The sequence below is a fragment of the Bombus vosnesenskii genome, unplaced genomic scaffold (assembly GCF_011952255.1).
Source record: "Bombus vosnesenskii isolate JDL3184/JDL3185 unplaced genomic scaffold, Bvos_JDL3184-5_v1.1 scf7180000013264, whole genome shotgun sequence".
In the NCBI taxonomy this organism is placed as follows: domain Eukaryota; kingdom Metazoa; phylum Arthropoda; class Insecta; order Hymenoptera; family Apidae; genus Bombus; species Bombus vosnesenskii.
Genome location: NW_022882924.1, coordinates 2,961,604 through 2,986,585, shown reverse-complemented (window position 1 = coordinate 2,986,585; position 24,982 = coordinate 2,961,604). Strand labels below are relative to the sequence as shown.

The 24,982-nt window shown below is 47.4% G+C and overlaps 1 protein-coding gene across 6 annotated transcripts in view; it reads left to right on the top strand.

The window, feature by feature from the left end:
- LOC117241320 (latrophilin Cirl-like) overlaps positions 1-24,982 on the top strand; it is a 358,814-nt gene that overhangs the window by 133,346 nt on the left and 200,486 nt on the right. The gene's annotated exons all lie outside the window — the stretch shown is intronic.

Genomic DNA, 24,982 nt, shown 5'->3' with positions numbered 1-24,982 from the left:
AACGAGTTTCGGATCGTATCGAAATCAATCCGTCCGATTCTCGACGAGTGGATGCCACGCAAAAATAGTTATCGTCGAATGTGGATACACGAGTGGAAGGTCGCGCAACAACGCGGACGCGGGCGGGGGTGGGTTTTGAAGCGGTGGTTTTGCTGGTAGCAAAGGGGGGACGACGCAGATCGACGCACTGCATATCCGGTCGAGCGAAACCGCAGCACAGCGGCCGCGCTTACGGGTTGACCGTTGAAACATTTATCGGAAAGCAAACACGGTGTGTTTAATAACAAGGATGGAGGTAGTCGGTTGAGATGTGTACACTGGCCGGCCTGTTACATTTTACTATCGCCGGTGAGGATCGTCCCTTCAACCCCCTCGAAAGACCCTTAGGAAACGGACCAGCGGGTTGACATCGGTCGTAGCTACTTAGAAGACCAGTTCTGTGTACGAAACACGCCATGCCACATTGAGAATTAACTCGTCTGTTAATCGATTTAGGAGAAACCGCGTGTGAAGTGATATCGTTGCGGGAAGAATCGGCGAGGGTGTGTTTGTCGGTGCCGTGCTGCAATTAAAGAACAAACACGCGTTACGGGGTTAACTGTGGTTAAATATTTGGAAGAATATCGCGACAGACGATTGGTTGGATAGTACAGACAAGCAGGAAGAATCGTAATTTCAATTGTAATTTGTGGGAAATATCGGGGCGCGTTTTATCGTTTTCTTGTTTATCCTAATATCGTTTTAGTAGGGCAGATGTTTTCTGTTATCAAACCGATATAAAACGTTTCATATTCTTCCATGAATTATTAGTTGTGACACGCAACGCACGCGGTTCGTATTCCATGCACGAGTCCACAGGTAAAAAGGGTGGAGATTTGGTTGGTTGCGCAACCAAGCCGAAGTTTCGGAACGCGTGCTGCACACACGTCGAAACCGAGCATTAACGAGCGGCAGTCTCGAGAGCGATTTCGAGTTGCGAGGGGTCGAATAAGGAGCAAACCAGGGCTAGGGACGAGAGAACAGTTTCTCTCTATTCCTTCGAGTTATCACACACTTCGGTGCACCTAATCCGCGCGTAACCATAGTCACTGTATTTCCACTGTTTTGCCCTTCGTTCTCCTTCGACGTCGTATCGCGGATCTCACCCTTCGAACGCTCGAAGGAGAACTCGTTCTCGTCCGTTCCGTTCGCTCACCGACGCACACGGAAACTCGCGCGATAGATAAATCAAAATCTGCGGCATTGTGCGGTGTGCGGTCGACGGCTCAGACAGCTTTGGCAACGTCTTTGATTTCGCCATGAAACGGAAATAACGCTCGGGGAAAAATGGCAAGGGGTAGATAAAGAGCTAAAAATGGGCATGACGTGACCGTTTCGAACAACGCACGTTTCTATCTTCCATTTATTCACGACACTACACGATTCAATTGGTTGTGCGATTCTGAAAAATGTTCAGATATTATTTCAACGAGGATCCCTGAAATACCGATATCGCTTCATCGAAATATTATGTTTCGTCTCTATATTCTTTATACAGTAAATCCATAAACATTCGCGATCAACGTACCTATAACATGGCAACGAAGATCGACTATAAGGCAAACGTTGAAAGGAAATGTACGAACATAAAGGGCGCGTATAAAAATCATAGATATACGAAAAGTAATCCTTTCAAGTAGAGTATATCTGTGCAGAAACTGAATCGATGTATTATTTACTCGTATTTAAACATTTCCGTAAAACGTAGAAGAGGTTAAGAAAAGATGTTTCGGAGATCTACGAACTCGTACGATCGCCTTTACCGACCGAAACGATACCTTCCAGTTGTTTCTCGATCAATATCGCAAAGTGTTCTTCGAAAGTTCCAGGGAAGCCAAACAACAAACACGCGGTCCAGATAAGCCACCTTTAAATTCGTGCCAAACTCCGCATCAACCCATCGTGTTCGATTCAAAGCGTCGCGGCGATAAGGAATACATGCAACTGTGGCGTTCGTCGACGTCGTAGTTGAGAGATGTTCCGTGCAGCTGGTAGCGGAAGTGCGCCAGCTCAACGTCGCGTCGTTCACCAGCAACCGGCCAAACAACCTCGTTCCGTCTCAACCGACAACCACCCGCGCTTCTGTTTTCCCACCTCTTTCTCTCTGGCTTTTCTAGCTAACCCGGGAAACCGTAACTTGCCGCGAACCCTCGCGTCTAAGATTTGTGGTACATCGGCAACACACGGTGGCCCCAATTTACTGCGCATTACGCCGCTTTTCCAGGTTGTTTCTCCTCCACAAGAGTTTCCGTTCTTCCAGCTTTTCACCCTCTTCCCGTTCTCTCTGATCCGTTATCCTGCACTCGATCGGTTTTTCGCTATTGGTCCGCACGCTGTTTCTACGGCGAACCGAAGTTCCTTGTTAAACTTCTTCCACTTTAGAGTTTCTGCCGCGGAACATAGTTCCACGGTATTGGAAAATTGTATTAAAAAATTAGATGGCTCTTTCGTTTTCGAATCGATCACATTTCTAGATAATTATCGCGCGGTGTCGAAGTTAATTTCGAAGTCGTTTGGGAACGCGTTCGCAGTTTTATAAAAGGACTTGTATAGCGATGAAACGGCTCATATTATAGGAATTCACCGATAATTTTAATTACCTACAATTTTCCATCGATGTAATAGTAGTTGGAATAATTTGATTCAATCGGTAGGCATTCGTTTAATTGGATTCTAACTAAAATTTCATTCCAATAAATGGAATTTTACTGTATTGCGAATCGAAAAGTATAGTAGCGTTACGGTGATGGAACGTTTTTCGAATTCGTTAATCTACCTTGGTAATTTTTCTACTTTCACCGGAAGGGTGCAATATAGATAGAGTATTTCTTTTCCTGCTCACAGTGCGATGCATATGGTAGCTGGAAGTTCAACCACGTAACAATGGGCAGCCGACGACGAGGCTCGTTGAAAGCCGCTTCAACGTGACTAATCTAATTTCCAATCATGCGCGAGCTGTTGCTGCGAGCACAGTTCGCTAGCTGTCTCTTCTTTCTTCTTCTCTGTGTGCCCTTCGGCGTGTTTTCGTCGAGTTCATTGAGTTCTATGCGATTAGTCGTTCAGACGGTAACGACCTGTCTGAGGAGCAAATTTAACTGGTCACTGACACTCGCCTAGCGATTTGACTTGTAATTATAAAAAGAAACTCCCTTAATATCGCGCGGTATTACAATTACACGATTTAATCCGTTTTTCGATTGTTTTATTTTCGAATTCAATCGAAATCTCTCTATTTCGTAACGACGCTTTTATAGTTTCGCAAGCGATATATCGTATTATTTGCACGTTGTTAATCTCTTTTTACGAGGACAAAGAAGAGTCTCTTCCATATTAGCAATTGGGACCGTAAATTCCTTCTGCGGTTGTATCTATAAAATCTTTATTACGGTATACATAATTACAAGGTATAAGGGAACGATAGTATTCTACGGGTTTACTAGGATGAGCAGGTTTCGATGCCGCAAAAATCTCTTAGTCCGATAGAAAGCGACCGAATAAAAATTCCGTATACCAAACTACCCCTTTCTCACTTTAAACTTCTTTCTCACTACGGTGCTGTTCTCTCTATCGCTTCTTCCGATTCCCACCGGCGTGCAACTTCGTTCTCTTGCTGCTCGCGTTTTCCAATTCGCGCCGAATGGATCGGTCGCGCGGAAAATAAGAGATTGCCGTGATCTTCGCGTCTCTCGTTGTCGCGCTACCTATGGTTGAAAGAAACGAGCAAGAAGATCGGCCAGCAGGAAGGAGGAAACCGGAGGAGGGGTGAGAGAGGACCGGAGAGAAAAGTAGAAGCGAGTCTTTCAGCCGGAATTCCGGGACGTGGTGGTGGTTCCATGACGAGTAGAAGGAGGACTTTTAATTCTCGTGACGTTTACTTCCGGCGTACGTGACCCAGTTCGCTCGCTAGGCGTCTCAAAAATTGCATCCAACCTTGGCTCTACCTCTACGTCAACCTGTTCTCTATTCGCGCTGGATCACCTTCTCTCCGGCTGGTTTTTGACCGTAATTGAAAATCTTCGCCCTTCTTTGGTCGCCCATCGTCGCTCTTTCTTCTTTCAACCCGCGTTTTTTCAGCTCTGCCGTGGCCGCCCCCGGTGCCGACATTTGCATAGAGCAGTCGTTGAGCGGCGCGCTCAACGCTGGATTATCGTTTCCTTTTTATCGGGGTCGTGGCATAGTTCGCGCCACGTTAGCCTGCTCAGTTAGAGAAATTGTTTCCTCCCTGAAGGCTGAAGCGTCGACTCGACCCAGCCCGTTACGCGAAAGCGAGGCTATCTCTTTCGCCAACGACTTATATTCTCGTTGAAACGGGAAGCGACTAAGTAATTAACGATACCGTGTTCGGTAATGCTACGTTTAAAACTTTTCTGTATTCTACACAAGTCGGCTCGTTCGTTTTTACGGATGGCGAAAGATCGATCGAAGGAGGATTTTCGCTCAGTGATTTCGTTTTCATGGATGATTTGCGGAAGTTCCACCTTTAATTTTATGGAATGTAAGGGAGCAACCTGTCGACGATCGTACGAATGCATATGCGAGCGGAAGATCGATCTGGCGTTCCGCGAGAACGGAGCTACCAGTGTCTCTCGAACGGGGCACCCATCAGTTTCACTGCTTACGACGGCGTCGCGCCCCGTCCCGGATTCCGCGACGTAATCGATTTCCGATTTCTTAGTGGCGGCAATTTTTCAACGTTCCGTGAAAAATAACTCCGGAATAAGCCGTGCTTTCCAGCGTTGCGAGACAGAGGCCTTCTCTCGTCGTTCATTCCCATCGTCGTTGCTCCTACCCTCGTCGTTCTCTGACTTATGAGAAGTTAGCACGAGGCTAGACGCCAGTCTTTGATCCTCGTTCGATCCATAATTTTATCATCGACTGCGGTTCGCTCTATGTTGCAACGATTGATTGCGGTAGACAGACGAAGAGGAACGATCATACAGGGGTGAACTAAGGAGGATTGGCGTTATCTACTTAATACATACATTACATTCGGCTTTACTTCTTGGCTCGTGTTAACCGCTTCCGAGTGCAAGTCGGCGAGCCCACGATAAAAAGAGGATAATAGGTGGCTTAGGGTGCAGGAGGGGCGACGCGAGAGAGGCACACTCGATGGGAGAAAGCCAAGCTTCTTTTCGGCAAAAAGCCGCGGCTAAAGGGTACGGAGACAGAGAACGAACTGAGTGGATGAAGAAACGGTGCTTTATTAAGACGTACGAAATGCGGGGGGTGGAACCGTTCACGATAATAAAACGATCTCACTCTCCGGTGGAACTCGCGCGATCGCTCTATTGTTCCTCGCTAATGCACAGCCCCGTACGAATTCGCTTCGCTTTCTCTCTTTATCTTCTCCTTCTCTCCTCTTCTTCGTCGACGTTTCCCCTGTCACCGCTGCTCTGACTTCTCCGCTTGCACCCGCACTTGACCCGCTTCCGAGCTTCTTTCTGCAACCGATAGAAAACAGTCGACACACTCGAAATCGTTTCCTATTCCGTTCTCTGGCCGGAGGCAACGTAACTCACCCTCCTCGCTTCCACTCCTTATTCGATCTCTGTTCCGCGCTCTCCTCCGGCTTCTTCCGCTTTTTCTTCCTCCTCGTGCTCCTTTTTCCCGATCACGCTCTCGTTAACATTCATACGAACGAGACCTTTTCGCTAAGTCGACTCGCCCCCTCAAAGAGAGAAAAGAGCCTCTCACGGTCTCTGGGGTAACCACCACTCCCTCAGGCCTTTTCCCTGCAGGGTCGGCCGACGTGTACAAGCACAATCGCGCCTTCGTGCACAGGCGGCGGATTTTTTCGGGGGTTAAAATCGCGTGAAAGCGGCTCCAGGGTCTCGAATCCGCTTTTAGCAGCCAGTTACTAATAAGCGTACCAATGAAATCGCCTTCGTATCGGAAAGGTATTCCCTAGTGTTACAACGATTCGTTTTATTCGCGTCTCTCAATAGTTGGATGTTTCGTTTTCAAAGAACGCGCCAGCGAAGAGAAAGGATTTTAAAGTGGAAGATTTCGCGGTTGTTTCGGTTATTCGAAAGGAATAAATATCGGGAAGGTATAAAGTTGCTCCGATAAACCAGTTAAATAGTGCGAAACCTGTCCGCTTAATCGCGCCGTTCAAGTAAACTTCGTGCCTAAAAGGATGAAGCGTGTTGCGTTACAGAAGATTTTTACTATGGCGGAGGCGAGGTGCAGGCGAGAATACCGATATCGATTTTCGTGAAATTCGAGAGAATATCGCGGCGTTAAGGGAAGATTGCCGACGTGACCGACTCGTTTCTCGGCTCGAGTCTATTGATTTTTTAATAAGCGCGCCTTTTTCCCAACCGATCGACGAGATAAAAGAAAAAAATAAAAGAAGGGAAGGAAGAGAAGAAAGAAAAAAAAGGAGGGGGAAGGGGAGAAATAAGAAAGAAAAATGAAAGAAGGCAAGAGAGTGGCTCGGTAGCGGACTAAAACTTCCTGTCGAAGTTTCCCAGGCGCATTAATGCGCGCCAAATTAAACCGAAGTTTCTTCTTCGGCCGACGAACTCTGTTAAACCGCTTTGTAAATTCCTGTCTAGCCCGTAGCTCCTCGCCCTCGCGAACCGTGTAAAACGATCCGACGAAATATTGCGGCTCCGTATCGACGTATCGAGGTCAGACTGACCACCGACGCTGATATACCTTGACTCTTATTTTTTGGTCAACTCCGACCGCTCTACTCAGAACGCGATTTCAACGAGAACGAAGATTTCAGAGAGTTAAAAGGTCGAATTGCTTGAAAAAGACTTCGCTTCATTAGACTCGATTAAGCGTAGCTTTTTATTTTTTCACGCAGAATTAACGTCAGTTTCGTGAAATCTTTATTTAAAGCTTCGTATGCGTTTTAAGAAGACTCTATTGTGTTTCTGTTTCTGTTGTTCGAGAGGACTGCCATTTCGAGTAGAATAACGTCGTTCAATCTTACGATTCCATGTATCTCCTCGGTTCTTGTATTTAGAGGGAATTATCCTGTTTAAAAAGATACTCGATCAAGCCGAAGAAGTATCTCGTACCTAAAACAGTAAACGCTAACGAACACGTTGTAGCCGCTTCTTCGATGGCTGTCACGGCTCGAGCTGCGGTAATTAAGCGAAATCGAGGCGCCTTCCGTGGAAAATACGAGGATCTTACGTGAGACGAAGGTTCGTGGTTGTACCGCGCGATTCAACAAATAATCCTTATCGGCCGAGTTCAGGGGTATGCGTAAAAAAGCGACACGGCTACCGGTGCAGCGGGGGATCAGATTATAAGCCCGTCGCGGTCGCGCGTTACATTAATTTAGCGCGAAAGCTATGTCTCTCTCTCTCTCTCTCTTTTTCTGGCAGGTTGCTTCTACGTTCATTCTCTCTCCGGTCCTGGTTGGTATGCGCGGATTACAAGAAGCTCGTGTACGCTTCCTGGCTGCACGCGCCTGCTTTTATAAGTGGACATCCATTCTTTCTTTCTTTTTTTCTTTTTTTCTTTCACTCCCCGCGTCCGGAAATGTTTACAAAGACGAAACGAATGCAGTTACGTCTCTTCTTGAAACGGTAGCTCCGGTCCTCTGGTTATTTTGTTACGAACAGGGGAACGAGTGATATATTCTCTCCGAATGACATGAAAAGAAAGAATTATGTTTATTGAATGTTTTAGGAATGTTTTACGCTCTGAGCAACCCGCGTAAGATGAGTCGATAAGCATTAGCATTTTAAGTAAGTTTTTATCGGTGTCCCTTATCGTACGAGCTTGGAACTAATGCGAAGGGAAATTTCATAACCCCATGGTATTTCGATGCTTTAACGAGTGTCCCATATAGAAGCAAGGTACAGGCTTGAATCGCGGAAACTGTAAATCACTGGTGCGCAGACTTTTAAAGAACCCTCCTGTGCTTCCGTAATCGACCAACGAATTCGGTATACGGTGGCAATAAAAGGCTACCGTTTCATATCGTGCGCACGCGATAAAGCGCACAAAAGGATCGTTCGAACGCTGTGCTCAACGCCGATTTCATATTTCTCGCTGTAAATCCCCGGGCGGAATGCTTGATTCCCTCGTTCCGCGCGGTACCACGTCAAAGCGGAGCAAAGAGCGAAGCGGCAAAATGAAGGTTACGGTACTATGGGCGATTCTAGTTTACGAGGGAATCGCTTCGCGTCTCATTTACACCGTACGTGGATCCGGTTAAATTTCGTTCGACGCACGATCGCAATTTTATCGTCTGTTCGCGTTGCAACTAGTCGCCGCCGCCGGCTTGTTTACACGCGCCAATTTCTCCGGCCGATATCTGCAGACGAGCTATTTCGCTTCTCCCGCCTGAGAAATTGATTCGCGAACGAACGAGCGTCCACTCGATCAACAATAACAGAACGACGCGAGCACGCGTGCTGGCGACACGCATTTCCGCTCGTAAAGCATCTGGATAGATGTTGGCACTCCGTTCGCGGAATTCTCTTAAAGGACGGCAAGGATCGTTATCGAGTGCGACAAATTGCTCTTCGCTTCTCCGCGAAACGAACTTCCAAATGGGTTGTAGCTTCTTGGCGAAACGACCATGGAAAAACGAATGCCTCTGGCTTGGTTTCTACGGCCATTACTTCGATTGGAAACAAAAGCCAACTTGGTTACTTAGGTTTCGCGAAGAGTTACGTTGCGCGTTCTTTCTCAAAATTCTTTACGCGTCTGGAGATTGTAAGGGAAGAACGCGATAAGACATATTTCCTATTTTTTAGGGCAACGATTTTAAAATTCACTACTACGATCAACCTCGTATTACGAAGACGTCTTTTTTGTCTTTATATTTAACTTCTAAGCTGGACGTATATTTTTTCATCACGTTGAAAATCTCGATATCTCGATAATCGCATCTTTGGCTTTCATAAAACCCTGTCAACTTTCAATAATTATTTCTAAAAGACTTTCGTTTTTAGAGCTAACTCTATCTTACTCATCGTGTTTTTCTCCTGCCATATTCGTCTCAAACTGACGGTTCACGTGAAAGTTTCCTCCGTGTCTGTTTAAATTCATGCAAAGCCAGCCCCCATGGTTTTTTACGCTGGTACTACCGCCGAACTCGAAAATACAACAGTTTCCTTTATCGCGCGAAAGTCATCCCCCTAAAAATGTAATGGCAGGCGGTCGCGCGGCTAACTGGCCGATAAAATCGAAATCGTAAAACTACGAAACTTCTTCCTCTCGTGAAATGAACGTTCGTAACGCGACAACGCGCCAGGGAAATTATCTTTTAAACTACCCTCCACGCGAAACTCCACTTTGACCGTGCGCTCGCGTACCACCCGTAATTCTTGCTTAAATTGCGCGTTCCGATTGCACTTTTGCCCTCGACTCGCCTTTTCTCACGCGGACGCGATCGCGACGTGTCGTTAAGCCAGCCTCGGCGCGCCCCTGCTTCCGACGCCATCCTCCCTTTTTCGTCGAGGGTAATTTTTATTTGAGCCAGTCAGTTATCGGAATCGTTATCGGGATGCATTAAAAAGTTTGTTACCGCTGTGCCATTGTCGGGCTACGTGGCGCGCATTCCGCGAAAGTTACGTAGCCTTCGGCGCAACTTTAATTAATTTCGTCGCGACGATGGCCGATTGACGCCAGCGTTCCACCAGCTCTCGCCGAACACGGTTAGACTGGATTAAGATTCGATCGTTGCATTCGACGCGTGCCGCGTTTGTCAAGGAACAAGCGTCTCGTATGCGCGAAAATTGTCTTCGACGCTTGAATAAATTGCATCGGGTTCGTTTATGATTTTACGAGATATAAATCGAAGGATGGCGAGGCAGGCTGGTTATAGATTGCGTGCAGCGCTTGATCTGAAACCTATTGTGGGCATTATTTTTCAAACAAATGAAAGAGATTTTCATTTCCGGAGCATCCATATGACCATATATTAACTTTCAGTCCTCTTTTAAAATATATATTACACGCGGCACAGAGAAGATAATTTTATTAAAATAAACATGCATTGACATTTGCGATTTTTATGAAACGATTCTAACATTTGATATTAGTTTGCTATTTGCTTGTAATCATCGATCACATTAAATTAAAAATTAAATTAAAACGTTAGAGGCAGTTTTTCGTAATTTGCGTCCGATTTCTCTAAATATTATCGAAACGACGTTATCGTTTATTTTCTGGCAAACTATCCTATAGAATGTTGTCGTGTATTACGGTTTACGAGCGAAAGCTAAAGAGAATTTATTCGCGCGAAATAACAGAGTTGAAAAATAATAACTGCAGTCGATCGAAACACTGATTTACAACGTAACGTGCATCTCGATGAAAGCTTCGTTTCTGTAATAAGAAAAGGAGAACAGAAAATTTATCATGGATTAACGTGTTAAAGTAAAAACTGCCTTTTTTAACTTCTTACAGTAGTTAGACAGTAATTACATATCGCCAACTACCAATATACATGTAATTACACTCGTTAGTACCGTTGTTCTTATTTAGACCTTCTTCTTGACGAGATAATTACCAACATCCGATGCAACAAATTATAATCTTACGCGAAATTCATCTGCCGTTCCATAAATCAATACCCGGCACAAGAGGCATTAAAATCGAACGGGTGACTAACCTCTCGGAATACTTGCCACGTACAACACGTAAACCACTGCACATAACGATAGGAGTAGACTAAAAACAATGGAACATACGCGGATAAGGTCGATGGAATCGGGATCGATGGTCGGCAGCAATTAACGCGATAATTGAATTACAGTTAGCCGGTTATCGTTCCACGGTAATTCCACCGTGAGGCGGGGGCTTGGGATATCCGTGTCTCACGCAGCGAGTTCACGGATCGCCGTGATCGCCCGGGCGAATGAGAGAGGATCGCGCGGATTCCAGGCAGTCGGCAGCGAGCAAACGGCGGCCATAACTGACGCAATTAAAGCCGGTTACATTGTTCGAAGGGAGAGAAGAATAAGGGCCGCGTGGCGAACAGAGGCGCAGTGTACACGGTTCCTCTCTTTCGCGTTTCTTCGTACTCGGGAGGAAGGAACGCGCGACACCGAAGAACCGAGCGGAATTGTCGGCTCCTGTTTTCGATCGGCGAAATCGAGAGGGCTGTGCTCGTTCCGTTCCGTTCTCGTCCCACGGAGGCGCGTAATAAATTGCAATTAAACGGACCGGGATCGTTTAAGCGGTGCGACTTTGGAAGATTTCGCGAACACGCGTCTCGACCGCCCCCTTGCCACCACGAGGACCACACAGCGTGTCCGATTAAATTGCGCTGCTGGTCGCGCGTTCGATCGCGAAAGACCTCTTCATTAGAACGATTCAAATTAGCTGCGCGCGTCGACCGACGGTAGCTATAACGGCGCGCGCGACGGTTCGCGATTTTAATTGGCCGGCATTCTTTTTTCGTGCGAGCGCGAACCGCAAAGCTTCGCTCTCGACGCGGTTCCTCTTCATCGGCGTTGTTCCTTATCCACCACCGGTGTCTGTTATGTTAATTAAAACCGGTTACGAGCTCTTTCGAGCGGGCGACACGCAACAATGCTCGCTTAAAGCGAACAAATTTAATGCGCCGTGTACACCGTGCGTCGTTCGGCCCCTTCCGTTATGCCCAACTACCGGTAACTAACCGGTAGCCTTTTACGAGTATCCTCCGTATCTGGATTTTAAATATCTACAAGAATTATAAAACTGTCATAGATTATAGGTACCGTATAAACCATATAAACCTTCGAAATCTAAATACTAATTGTCCATATAAACGTTGGTTTCTTTTCGTGTCGTTAGAAACGGCAGCATCGCGAATGCATCGAATACCAGCGGCGAGTGTACGGAGCAGTACTTAAAGAACCATAAAAGTTGTAGTTTGAATTTATGACCGGTCCATCGATCAGCAACCGGTAGCCTCGGGCTTAAGACAATTTCCTGAGAACAGATGTCTCTGTTCCCCGTCTGGTTTCTCCGGCTCCCTTGAAAATCGAACAACGAGAGTACGTCGAACCGGCAAAGTCGAGAAGGCAGAATGTCGAACTGCAACGGGTACGGTACGCATAATTTGCGCGACGTCTCGACTTTCGACGCTTTTAATCCGCCTCGTGTACGGTCTCGCGACGCGTCCGAAAGAAGGAAGAAAGAGAAAGAAGGAGAGAGCGGACGAAATTCGCGCGCACCTTCTCGATACCTTTTCAGGAGACCTCTTCATTATGCGATCCCGATGTTTCCGTGCAATTAAGTCGGCTTGCAGGCAGGTAGGCCCGTTAGTCGGCGCATGTTACGACCGCGTAATAAACGTCCCGCGGAAAAGTTATCGCGTCGCTTCGTTTGAATTTGTGATCTTTTTCAGAATGAGTGCTCCGCCATCCCACCCTTTCTCGTCGCGTCTCTCTGTTAGTTCGACGTTCGCATCGAGGCTCGATCTCTCCTTCTCTCTCCTTTTATCCAGTCGTGATGTCCGATAATAAAAAGGGGGCCGAAATCACGCGCTGTTTAACGACTCGGACCCGCAAGAAGCTCTCGCCGTAAAAGCCTCTAAAATCTTGGCCCATTCCGCGTAAAGAATGTACAAGCGCGTTCTCAATGTAACGAAATCTGCGGCGTACGTTGTTCGCGGAATTTTACTGTACTCGCTTTGTGAGCCTCGATAACGTCGCCTGGATCGTAATTTCCTTGTAGCCGGTATCATTTCAAAGAAGACGAGATAGGAAATTCGAATGATTTCTCGTGTTTTTCAACTACTTAAAAAGTAGTGGCCTCTTTTGGATGGAAATCAACCGGCACGAGATATCTAACGTGATTTGATCTTCGATAATTAACATGGAATAGCAAAAGGAGAGGAGATAAGAAGACTTTATTTGTAAAAATACCTAATCTCTTCGTATCCGTTATCAAAACGTTCGACGATGTAATTTTCACGTGATGATCAATGAAAAATATTCTACGGCAAAATATTTCTTCGATAAATACAAAGGAATCTAATTCATTTCAATGAATGGCTCTTCCACGACAAAAACGATTTACCACGTTCAATGATGCAACTCGACGACGTCCTGCGGCTTGCGCGTATCTAAGTCCATTGGCTAGCAGCGAATAATACCATCATCGAGTGACTTCTGGTCGGACGTGCAAATATTTCTTCCCATCGGATCGTGGAGGACTAAAAGCGATGTGGTGGCGGCGACGACGACGGTGACGACGTGCACGCGGTCGTTCGTTGGTGTGCGTGCGCACGGAACCGAGACAATCGCTGGAATGAGGGGAAGAGAAAAGACGAGCGACGAGTGCATTCCGAGACCCGCGAGAATGAGGCGCGAGCATCGAGCAGGTGGTAAAGGGGAGGTAAAGGACGAGCGTAAGACGGAGGACAGAAGCTGGACCGGGGAGGGAAGGTCGGCAACCCGGCGTTACCGCTTCACAAAGACAAGAGAGACGAGCAAAGACGGTGAAAAGAGGGAGCCAAGAGCGGTGGCAGGAATGCCGAGGGAGGCGCTGGGCCCTCCGTGTGTAGTGTTTTGCGCTTTTCAAGCCATCCTCGCGTCAACCTGTTTCTCGTCCGCTCTCTTCGTTCGTCGCCCTCTTTCCTCCATTCCGTCGCGTTTCTTTCGTCGCTTACCCCGGCCTCTTAGTCTCTAAAAAACTACCACTGCCGAAGAAAAACATTATTTTGACGGAGACAGCCGGCTTAGACGCGGAGATGGCGACGACGGCTCTGTATACGAAACGAATATTTTCCATCGTACAACGAGAAGAAGGAGGAGGAAGCGACGAAAGGTTTTAACGATTTCGCATGAAAAGCCTGCAGAAGCTTAAAAAATCGGACTCAAAAGTTGTATCGCCGTGTTCGCTGAATATCCGACGTTCGTTTAATAAAAGTCGGACTTTTGACGAATTTTTTAGGTCACCGATGATTTACGCGCGGTACACGGAACGAGTTGAAATCTCGGTCTTGGAGAGGCTTCTATTTTCCCTTCTATTTCACTGGGAAGAGAAACGAAGGCAATTCGTCGGTGTCGTGAAATCGGGGTCTGGTAAAAGAAGGAGTGTTTGCTCTTCTTCGCGGTTAGCTTCTCCCCTCTTCGGCGGTGAGAATGGCGAGGAAGCTCGCGTTTTTCGTTTTATTTTTTCTCCCTCTTATTATTCGATCGTTCGTTGGCAACACGCGAAATCTCGTTTTAATCGAGTTCAAACAGGGCTGGGTTACCGCGGCTGCACACTCGGTACAACAGAATTTTAACGAGCGAATGCTTCCGATAGGCTCTCGCGGTAATTTGAAAGCGTCAGAAAAAGGCAGGGAGCCTCGATCGATTTTCGCGAAAGGGGTTGAGGAAACTGGGTCAGCCGGCGGACCGTACCGGCGCGTCTATGACCCAGTGGAATGGGAAAATCGTGTTCCGGCGACGAGACGGTTTCCCATATCGCGTGCTCCGTCGCGCATAAACGGCGAAGGCGGCAATTAATTATCGCTTATTAATCTGTTTATTATACGAACAAACGTTCGACCATTACGCTTCGAACCATCTGTATTATCAACGGTACGATATAATTCGGCTGAGACCTAAATATTCATCGTGCGATGAATTCGGGCGCGTGTGTGATGTCGTTTCATCGTTAAAGGGGAATCGTCGGATAGAACGGACCGTCTCTGTAAATCGGTCTTGCAAACGCCTCGGTGATTCAGCGTAATTAATGACGATTTTATCCGGCCTCGGGTCCGGTTACTTTAGTCCCGCGCGAAGTAGATCGAACCTGACTAGGTACGGCCGCGTGCTAGAGTGATCGTTGCATGGGGCACGGGCCGCTAAATGACGAGTGACGGACTGATTGCGCCGTGAAAGGTGAGAGAGTAAATCGTCGGGGCTCGAGGTGAGAGCGAATGGCACGTAGGTGAATCGAGGATGAGAATCGAACCGGTCGAGAAAGTGAACCGAGAGCACGAAGCTGTAATAACAAAGACATCAAAACCCGCGGTGTAAAATACCGACACAATGTACACCGACGGATAATAATTCTTCGCGAGACAATGAGTTCGAATGTGAAATCGGATTTATTACGCGAGACGTTCTATGAGAACGTCGAGTCGGCAGATTACGGTCGTTTGATTTAGATCCTAACCGAGCGCATTTCCACTCCGGACTGTACTTGAATTTGTCATTATTTTATCTCGCCGAACGTGACAGTGGTCGGTGGAAATCGCAATCCCCTGGTAAAATCAATGAAAATTGATGTTCTCCAGGTATCCATGCATCGCTGTCTCATTTTTCTCTCGTTTTGTCCGCATTACAACGGTAATAGTTCGTCTGCGAAAAGGTGTACGAAAACAGAGGGATGGAAAACAGCGGCGCGTGAAAATACAAAGTATTATACAATATTTTCAGCGCGGATGGCAAGCGACGAAAACCGGAAATCCGCAAAACCAACGGATCGACGGTTGGTACGATAACGCGCCGCGAATTCTCGCCAATCAGCTTTGTGCGCTTTCGCTCGGCGAGCAGAGCACGGCAAACGAGGCGCGAACGGAACCCGAGCCGCCACCACCACCGGTACACCCCCTTCGTTTTTTTTCTCCTCTTACTCTTGCTCCTCCTCACCACCCTCCTCCCACCCTTCTCCTCTGGCCGGGCTTTTATTTGTCCTCCTTCTTTTTGTACTTCAAACGCAATTAGTGCAGTCAACGCTGGTTGTGCGCGCCGACGGGGGATTATAATGGCAGCGCGTGCACTCGCGCGGCTAATGAGATCCGGAAAAATCAGGCCTTCGGTTTGCGCGCGCCCGAGCGACGCTTGTTAAATGACGCTCGTTTGAAGCAGGCTTCCGTGTTTTCGGCCGCGACCGCTTCCCTCTTTTCCGATTACAAGCGTACCGGCCAGCGTCAACCCTCTCTGTGTCTATCCATCCCTCGTTCGTTTCGATCTGCTTTCTCCCTCTGTTTCGCGTTCACGCTCTACAGCCTCTCGACACTCTTTCGTTCTCTTTCTCTCGCACCAAAAAGCTTCAGCTGTGATTTCTTGTCGCATATTTTTCGGTTCGCGCACGCGCCACTCCGCGTCGAAGGGGTTAGAGGTGCGCTCCATGAAGCGAGACGAACCACGATGATAATTCACTCGCTGACGAAGCAATTACGCGCGGTATTCGCGCCACTGACTGACGATTTTTTTTTCCTGTTGCCTGTTTCAATCTCATTGAATCAGAGGAGTGAAGAGGAGAGGGTGGTTTTATGATTTTTCGAAGAGGTAGATTGAAATTTGTCACCAGGGACGTGAAAGGCAGTTTTGATAGATTGCACCTGACGTCGGCTGCACGAACGTCGAATCGATGATTGTTCGATACAGTCGCGGATTTCACGCGCAAACGAGAATTTTTCTCGCGATAAATGGAATCGTTGCGGTTAGACGAGTGCCAATAGTTCAACTCTGCGAAGTTTATCGCGCTCGACTGCATAACTGTGTGTATGTTTATCGACGATCAAATTGAAGCACCCCCGAGGCATCGTAACTCACAATGTCTACGGTATTTAAAATAGCTAAAATAATAACAGCGGCCTGGTTATTTCAACGAAGAATTTGTCTCTGAATTCGATTAACAAAGCCCTGCGAAAATGGATAGAAAAATACAAGCTTTCCCAGAGCGTAGCAGATTATAATTATAAAATCATTCTTGAATCTTCTAGTCACCGTATAATTACATTTGTTCAGGAACACTCGCATAGCGTGCGTAATTAAATGGTGCAAACTTCGTATAATTAGAAGCGTTCCTATTCAAACGTAACAAAATGACAAACCTGCAGTTGCAAATAATTTATTTTTTATATCCTTCTCAACGCTCTTAACGAACTGCAAATCAAATCTGGTACATCCCGCGTATTTACATAAACATACCGGTCCAAAATTCTAATATACGGAATTAATTATACGAAATACCCTCCGAAACACTTTGAAGAGTTTCATCTTCCTTTAGCACCTCCAACGAAATTTCCCAATATACAAAGTTCTTAAATTTAACCTTAACTCTGAAACCTTAATTTTCACATTTTAATCCCGCTACAGCCGCATATTTAGCGACGAAATTTCAACCAAGTACACAAACTATAAAGGTTGGCGCGTCGCCTGTTTTCTTCGACGGCTCGCACGTTTGCGCGCCCCTCCGGAACGCATCATTTACTCGCAGCGTGAGCTAGCATCTGCATGCGGCTCGGGGATGTTCGTGCAGGCAAATGAGCAGATCTCGCTGCAGGGTGCGGCCTTTGCGTCACGAGGGGGTTGCGTTTAGCGCGAACAGATCCGCGACTGCGAAAAGTAGCGGCGGAAAGTTTGTTTGCCATGGCCGAAACCTGCGCGTAACCCATTTTACGGGCCGGGATTAGAGCGACCCGGTCAAAGGACGCGCACACCTTTGTGCCGTCGCGCGTTTTCTTTCCTCTATGTCGCGCGTTCCACTGACTCGTGAATTTGTGAAACCAGCGCTCGGCTCGTCCTCACCGCGTATTAATTGCACTTTCCTGTTACGGGTTGTGCACGGAGCTAATTCGTTTAAAACTCCGCGCCGAGGTTCGTCGTGTAAGTCTTTTGTCGCCTGGAAAGCACCGAGCTTGTTGATATTCCTCTGCAATCGGAAGAATCGTTGGTTTTATCTTGTGGAAGTTTTCATTCGTGAGGGGATTTGAAAATCGAGAGGAGAGGTTTCCACTGAACTTTGTAAAGAGAATTACGTTGGTATTTTTTTTTTTTTTTTTTTATGTCTGTCATGGATGGAATGGTTAGTGGGAGAGAGCAGCCTTCGTTTGGTGGAAATCAAATTTCAGGCAGAATCTCGAGAACATGAGTGAAAAGGGGAAAGGATATGCGGGACCGAAGAGACTGAGCGGCGAACGTCCATAGATAATTGAACGAAGTGGGTACGACGAGAGGGCAAGAGAGGGAGAGAGAGAGAGAGAGAGAGAGAAGAGGAGGTTCAGGAACGAGGTGGCTTTTACTAACGAACGCCATTTGGTCCTCGGTGTGGCTCTCGAGTGTGCACTCGTCGCGCATTCGGTTATTTGTTCGGTCAGGTTCCGAGGGAGAGAGGAAGCGAAAAACAATCGGCGCGGCTCGGCTGAATCGAGCGGATCCGCGGAGGGAGATAAATAGTTCATTTGGTTGAACGGACAATGAAACATAAATTCGTAATGCCGATGGTAAGGTATAGGGGGACGGTCAGAGACTGGACGACGATTCATTATGGTTTATCATTTAAAAGAGATGAATGAAGATGCAACCGGAGAGACGGCGGGCCGGAATAGAGAGGAAGAGTGATGCAGGAAGAAATGAAGAGGAAGAAGAACGGAACGGAGGTATTTTAAGCAAGTAGAACACAAAGGTGTTTCGTGTTCGAGGGGGATAAATAAAAAGGAAGAGGAAGGCGCAGCTCTCTCTCTCTCTCTCTCCATTTTTCTCGCGCGCACAGTGTGGAGGACACGCGAGCCGCGACGTCGCGACGGTCTGTGGTGTTAATGGAATAAAAAGGTAAACTGGCGAATAAAAATAAATTCGCGAATTCAGAGGTGGGACTGAAACGAGGGATAGCTTCGTTTGAATGGGGACGTGCGTATGAAAGGCTAAAGGAAGGAAAAAAGCGGCGGACCGTCTATTCACTTGGTTGCGCATAGGACGACAGGAAGATTCGTTGAGCAGAATCCTCTCTCTCTCTCTCTCCCCCTCTTGTTCCTCATTCCCTTTTCTATTTCTCTCACTCTCTTACACTCTTGGCTTTCGTGCTTTTTAGCGCTGAAAAAAAGAAAAGAGAAGAAACGAAAAATAGGACAGCCCTCGGTATGGTAACGGTACTAATAATAACGACGAATTCAATCTCTTTTAATTAGGACGCGCCAGTGGTGATTGCGCTCATGGTCGCGCGACCGCTTGTTTGGTAGACATCTTCCGTTCTACGCCGCACGAGAGCTTTTTAATTAAAAGGCACTCCGCTACGGCAGCAAATTAATTGTGCGCGGGTATTGTTTACTATTTGTTCGTATTCCAGCGGCAAAGGATTAATAATTTGCCATAGACGAGCTCGCGCGCGAGTGAAATCACTCGCGCACTCGCATATATGGATCGGCATATTACGCGGTCGTTTGCCGGGGTTACCGTGTCGTTGCAAAACGTAACGAGGAAAAAAGCAGAACGATGACCGGAACGGTTTAATTCGTGACGGTTGGATTGTTTCGGAACTCTGTTGATTCGACGTGCACGTACAGAGTTTCGAAAGCGGAAAATATTTATCCTGTTCTCTCGTCCACGAAGCGTCAATAATTCGTAATTAGAGAGGAGAGAACAGAGGAACGCTCAAAGGTGATGCACGCGGATTAGAAAAAAAGAGAAAAAAAGGAAAAGAGGGAAAAAAGAAAAGAAAGAACCCAGGTCCGAACTACTTTTCGAACAATTGACCTCGTTTAAGGGCGCTCGTCGCGCGACAAAGGGCGCTCGATGCTTAAGAAAGGGCGCGCAAAGATCTCGCGGAGAGCTGTACAGGTCAAATTGAAGTGGTGGCTGTACCGTCGCAAAAAAAGGCGTCGCATAGAACGACGTTTTATTTTGCACCGTCGCGTCGTTTCTCACCGAATCTCCTCCATCTCCTCGACGAGACGAAAAGACGACGAGGACGAGGACGAGGACAACGACGATGGCGAATTCGCTTCTCTTCGCCTTCAACTTTACCGACGTTCTCGCGTCTCTCTTCGAGCACTTCGTATTCTCTCCTCTACCCCGGCTAAGGTCTCTCGACTACATAGGGTCGCTTTGTGTCTAAAAATGGCGGTTAACTGGACCCAGGGTATAAGCCTCTACCATCGAACGCCGCTTTTTTCGATGCAACGAAATCGAGGAAAAGAGCTTACAGAAGAGCTTGATTCAAGAAATTCCTCGGGGATCGCGTGTCGTCGATCGTTCGATGATAATCGTTCAATGCTTGAATAATACCTATGGTAGTACGAGCGAAAAAACGCTGGTTCTATGGAATTTTTTAAGGAGCAAGTTTCCGCCGAGAGACTCGAATTGGAGCACGACCCTTCCACTCGACGGGCAATGATTTATGAAAGATCCGGCTCGATTATCCCGTTGATTAATTTACCACCAGGGGCTGATCGATTTCCAATTCATCATAAATGTCCTCTCACGGTGGCAGAGCTCTTTCAGAGAAGATCCCCCGTGGGACGCCTGGAGAATGCTCCCGAAAGATGCCGCCAGTCAACCGCAAATTAACTTTAATGGTTAATCAGGCCGAGGTGTCAGCCTGGCAAATTTTTTGACGATAACGAAGAAGCAGGCAGTGGCTGGCAGCCGCTTCTGCCCGCACCGATACCTCCATCGACCTACGACCCGCGATGTATATATCAGCTGGTGGAGCATTCATCACTCTGAGACCGGGTGCACGGACCGGAGGGTTGAAATATAACCGGGCGACCGGGACGCGTATTTTTTATTCCTATCGACGTTTAATTAAAAGTTGGCCACAACGTGCGTGAGAGAGAAATCATGGAGCTGTGGCCGAGGGAAAAGGCTGCGTGGGAAGGGGAAAAGAGATTCGTGGGTGAGCAACGGTCGCACCTTGCTACGATTTGCATCTCCACTCTGCCGTTTTTCATGTTTTATTGCTTCGTTTTTGCCTTTTTGTTCCTTTCCTCTCTTTTTCCCTTTTTTTCTATTTCCTTTCTTTCTTTGTTGTCCAACGAAAGCAGGAAAGATCTTGGAGTATTTTTCTAACGGACAGTCAGCGATCTCGCTGGTGCGTGCGTCCGATAATGAGACAGACAGACCCTCCCTTATCGGTCCCTTCCGCCCAATTAAAAGCGAGTTCTTCCGGGAGCCGCGCAAACGACGGGGCAATGGGCCGGAAAGCGATTTCGAACGATCCTGACGAGGATGTTTCGAACGTCGTTTAATTCGAGAGTCTCGTCGTCGTCGTCGTCGTCGTCGTCGTCGTCGTTGTCGTCTTTCCCTACCGTCCTTTCGTTCTCCACTCCGTGACACTCGACGGCTAGAGGAAATCGTTATCTGCAATCTTTTCAGAACGTGCAGCGAGAATAGAAACGTTGTACGTAGCCCGTACGAACGTAGCCAGGGCCAAAAAGAGAATTTAGACACGAAGGAAAGAAAGTCTCGTGAACGGAACAGACGAGACGCGAGGAACGGTTGCACAGCCGACAGACTGTAACTTGTTCTTTCTCGCACACTTCGTGCTCACGTGAGCCGCAACCAGCGAGGTGTGTTATTTCATACCCCTGAAGCAGACCTTTAGGCAATTTTCGTTATAGCGTAGGTTTCGTCGACAATCTTCGACGGCTTCTCCCCGCGTTCTTTTACTTCGATTATATCCAGCAGGTAGGTAGAACGCACGATGAAACAGGCACCCTTCTAACCAAACAATGAAATATATTCGTTCTTTTCTTCGTTCTCCCTTCTCTTTGCTTTTACACGAACATCTCGAGTCGAATCAAAAATATCCCTCTACGTTTATCCATTGTTTCGTTCCACGGTGGGTGGAATCAGGGTAGCAAAACACGCACCCACGCCAACGAAGAAAGTTTAGCGAGAAAGAACAAAAAACCAGTAACTCGATCCTTCCGTCGATGGGATCGACGCAACATCGAGGGCAAGAAAATCTTCTGTGTCTCCCCTCCGTGGCGAACCTATCTTGCCGGAGTTTCATCAGGCTCTGCCGATTCCGCTGTTCGGAATGATTAACTCCCGCCGCGGGTAAACTGTGATAAAGCGCCGCTACCGCTGATTATAATTCCGGGCAGACGTCAAGGAAATTCATGAAAACAGAGAGAAAGATCGGGGAGGTTCTGCGGCGGGACGAGCAATTTCGGCTCTCCAGGTTGAAAACGGTCTCGCGAGGCCTCTCCAACCTCCCCCCATCGCGCTCTCCTTCTCTTATTTGTCTCCTCCCTTATTCTCCCCGCGTTTGACAGAGGGTGACAAAGGAATCGGCCTCCTCCGACAGTCTTTTATGGTGCCGGTGTCATCGTCGTCGGCCCACGGAACGAGGAAGCAAAGCACCGATGGGGACGTTGGTCCCAAGCCCCTAGCCGATGGCAGTTTATTGCGAAGATACAAGGGGGTTGCGTCGGATCTGCTGACTCGTGGCTGGAAGAAGATGAATAAGGGAACGAACGGGAACGGGGGGAGGATGGGCTGACGTTGAATTCGAGGCGGGTGCCTCGAACAGAAGAGAAAAGGGTGGCACGAAACGTCCGGTGTTTTCGATAGACTTTGAACACGAGGCCATTTAACAGGCGAGCTTCGTACCACGACATCGAATCTTCTTCTTTTTCTGCTCAGTCTTCCGCCTACCGAAAGTTGTCTCTGGTCTTATCTCTTCCTTCCTCTCTTATTCTTATTTCGCTGTATTATTTTTCTTCGTCTTTTCGCACTCCTTCCTCCTTTTGGTCATGCCTTACCTGTACTCTCGAGTAAAGCCACCCTTTATCTGTCCCTATATATATGTATAGAGGAACATACATATACATACGCATCAGCTCTCACTGGCTGTGCCTTATAGAAAAGGGTAATCCTGCCATCCACTTTTCGTCCCTCCGGGGATTTTGAGAACGCTTTTCCGCCCGGTCGGCCAGCATCGCCGATGCCACCAGCGCCCCGCATCACCGCGGATATGAATAAATATTAGAATTTTGCGGATAAGCTCCGTTTTACGAGGCGATACTTGTTTCCTCAGCGACGACGTCGGTGGATCGATCGAACGATCGCTCGCACTCCACCTCCTATCGAGAGCCACTCGTATTCCGACACTCGTATACCACGTTCTCCCTATCCACGCGTTATTATATTTCACTTCACTGACTGGTCGATGGTTTTTCAAATCTTATCTCCTCCTTAAACGAATGGAAAAGAATCAGTCATACGACGTTCTCTTTCGTTCGACGACCACGTGCTTCTTTCTCATCTTGGAAAGCAAGATTCTCGTGTTTTATTGATACGGAAGATTTCGTGCCGCGTTATTAAATAACTCTAGACAATTTTATTCATTCGTCCATTTTCTAATATTTTCCCATGAACGACGATTTAATCAAAAACGGGCAACTGTGGACAAATGTTTCATGTTCTAACGAAGATATCACGAGGATATTTGGATATTTCTCTGACGAAGTTTATGCAGAAGTTTTAAACATTGAAGCTTCGAATTTACACGCTCGTTGGATAAAAGTTTGGTTCGTTCGTAAGAGTTAAATGGTTCTGCCGTTAACCGAATGCGACGTACGGAAGAACCGCGTTAAAGAGGACCGAATTCCAAACGCGGATGGAAAAGAAATAAAGAAAATAGAGGAGAGGGAGGAGTAGGGGGAAAGTCGGTGGATAACCAACGGTTGGACAGGTACACGAGGTCAGCGGGCAAAAAGCGGATAGGAAAAATGGAGAAAAAGCCGGCACCGACAGTACTGCACTTGACGTATGGTGCACGAGATAAGCGTGCAGATTGCGCAAGACTGGGTTCCAGTTATGACCGCGGATCGAAAACGGAATGAGAAAGACCGAGCAGGGAGGTGGGTCAAGACACCCCTTGTTCCACGCCGCTTTCAGACGTGCCCAGTAATAATATTACTCGTACATACGTGTGTACTGGTCCACTACCGTAACCTGTATCTGCGACCGGTGAACCGTGGATAATCGATTCTTCGTAGCAAGAATTAAATCGCTGCCGGTATCGCGTGAACTTTAAATAGTCGGCGTCCAGACACGTGGGCAAACGAGAGAGATTATTTAAATACTCGAGCGTGACGGCATGACGGCCAGTTGTGATTTACAGGAAGGACACGAGGAACCGGATTAAATTATACGAGGTAGAAAAACGGGGGAGTCCGTGTCACTTAATCAGCCGAATCTTCTAGTCATCGGGGGTTGCGTACGGGGGTGAGTTCTGAAGGATGAGATCGGAGAGAGAAAGGTCCTCGGAGACACGAAGAAGGGAGGGAACGAGAAGCGTATAAACTGAAAAGAGACGAGGTTAGCGGCGAGAGAGGTGTTACAGAGGGCGAGAAAAAGGATCGAGGGGCGGAGAGCCTGGCCGGGGATGGTGGTGCTTGGCATCGTAGAAGGGAATGTCGGAAAGACTAACAGGCGGCTTTGCACACATAACCGACGCAGAAGTAGCCTCGTGTACACGGGACCAGGCACGTAACTTGCCAGCCAAGGGTCCCAGATGCGAGCAACGAGAATACATAATTACAATGTCCTCGCGCCTGCTTGGGGAGCCTCTCTCGGAGGTTAGCTAACTCCACTCGGTAATCTAGACAATGTTACCCTTGGGAACGGTACCGCGAGCAAACGTATCCGTGGAAAAGCTGAAACGAGATTGCGAGGTGTAATAGGGGAGAGCCGACGATGGTTGGCTGTTGGCGTTTCCAGCAGAGTGGCTGGCTTGAATTTTACGCGAGTAACTTCAATTAAGGCGTATACCGCGATCGAACAGTTCGGTCTGTCGGCTCGTAAAATTTATACGCGCCGTTAAAAACTCGAACGGGTCGGATAATCGTTCCAAGAGTTCATTTTTCCACGATTTACGCGTACGCAGCTCGTTTCGAGGAAGACAGATGAGATCCAGCTATCGAACCTATTCGAACTGACCGGCTGAAGAAAGAAGCGGTTATAACACGGAACTATGACACTCTCGCGATGAAAGTTACTAGAACTATTCATGCGATTCGCTGCGATACGTAGCTGTCCTCGTCCAAAAACGATGATCTAAATGTCGAATCGATCGCATTGATCTTCGCCGAAGTGCATGGAGCGCGATAAAATATGGGTAGGAACGATGGTCGAAACTGAATCGGGCAAAGCTGCGTGGTTCCGATATCCGAGATATCTGTTATCGCCGACCTTTTGTCGTCAAGCTGTCACTCGTCAAGCTGTCACTCGTCAAGCTTATCGTATCCTAGCTAATTTACTTTAAATTCTTTCGATGGAACTAGAATTAGAAGACTATCGAA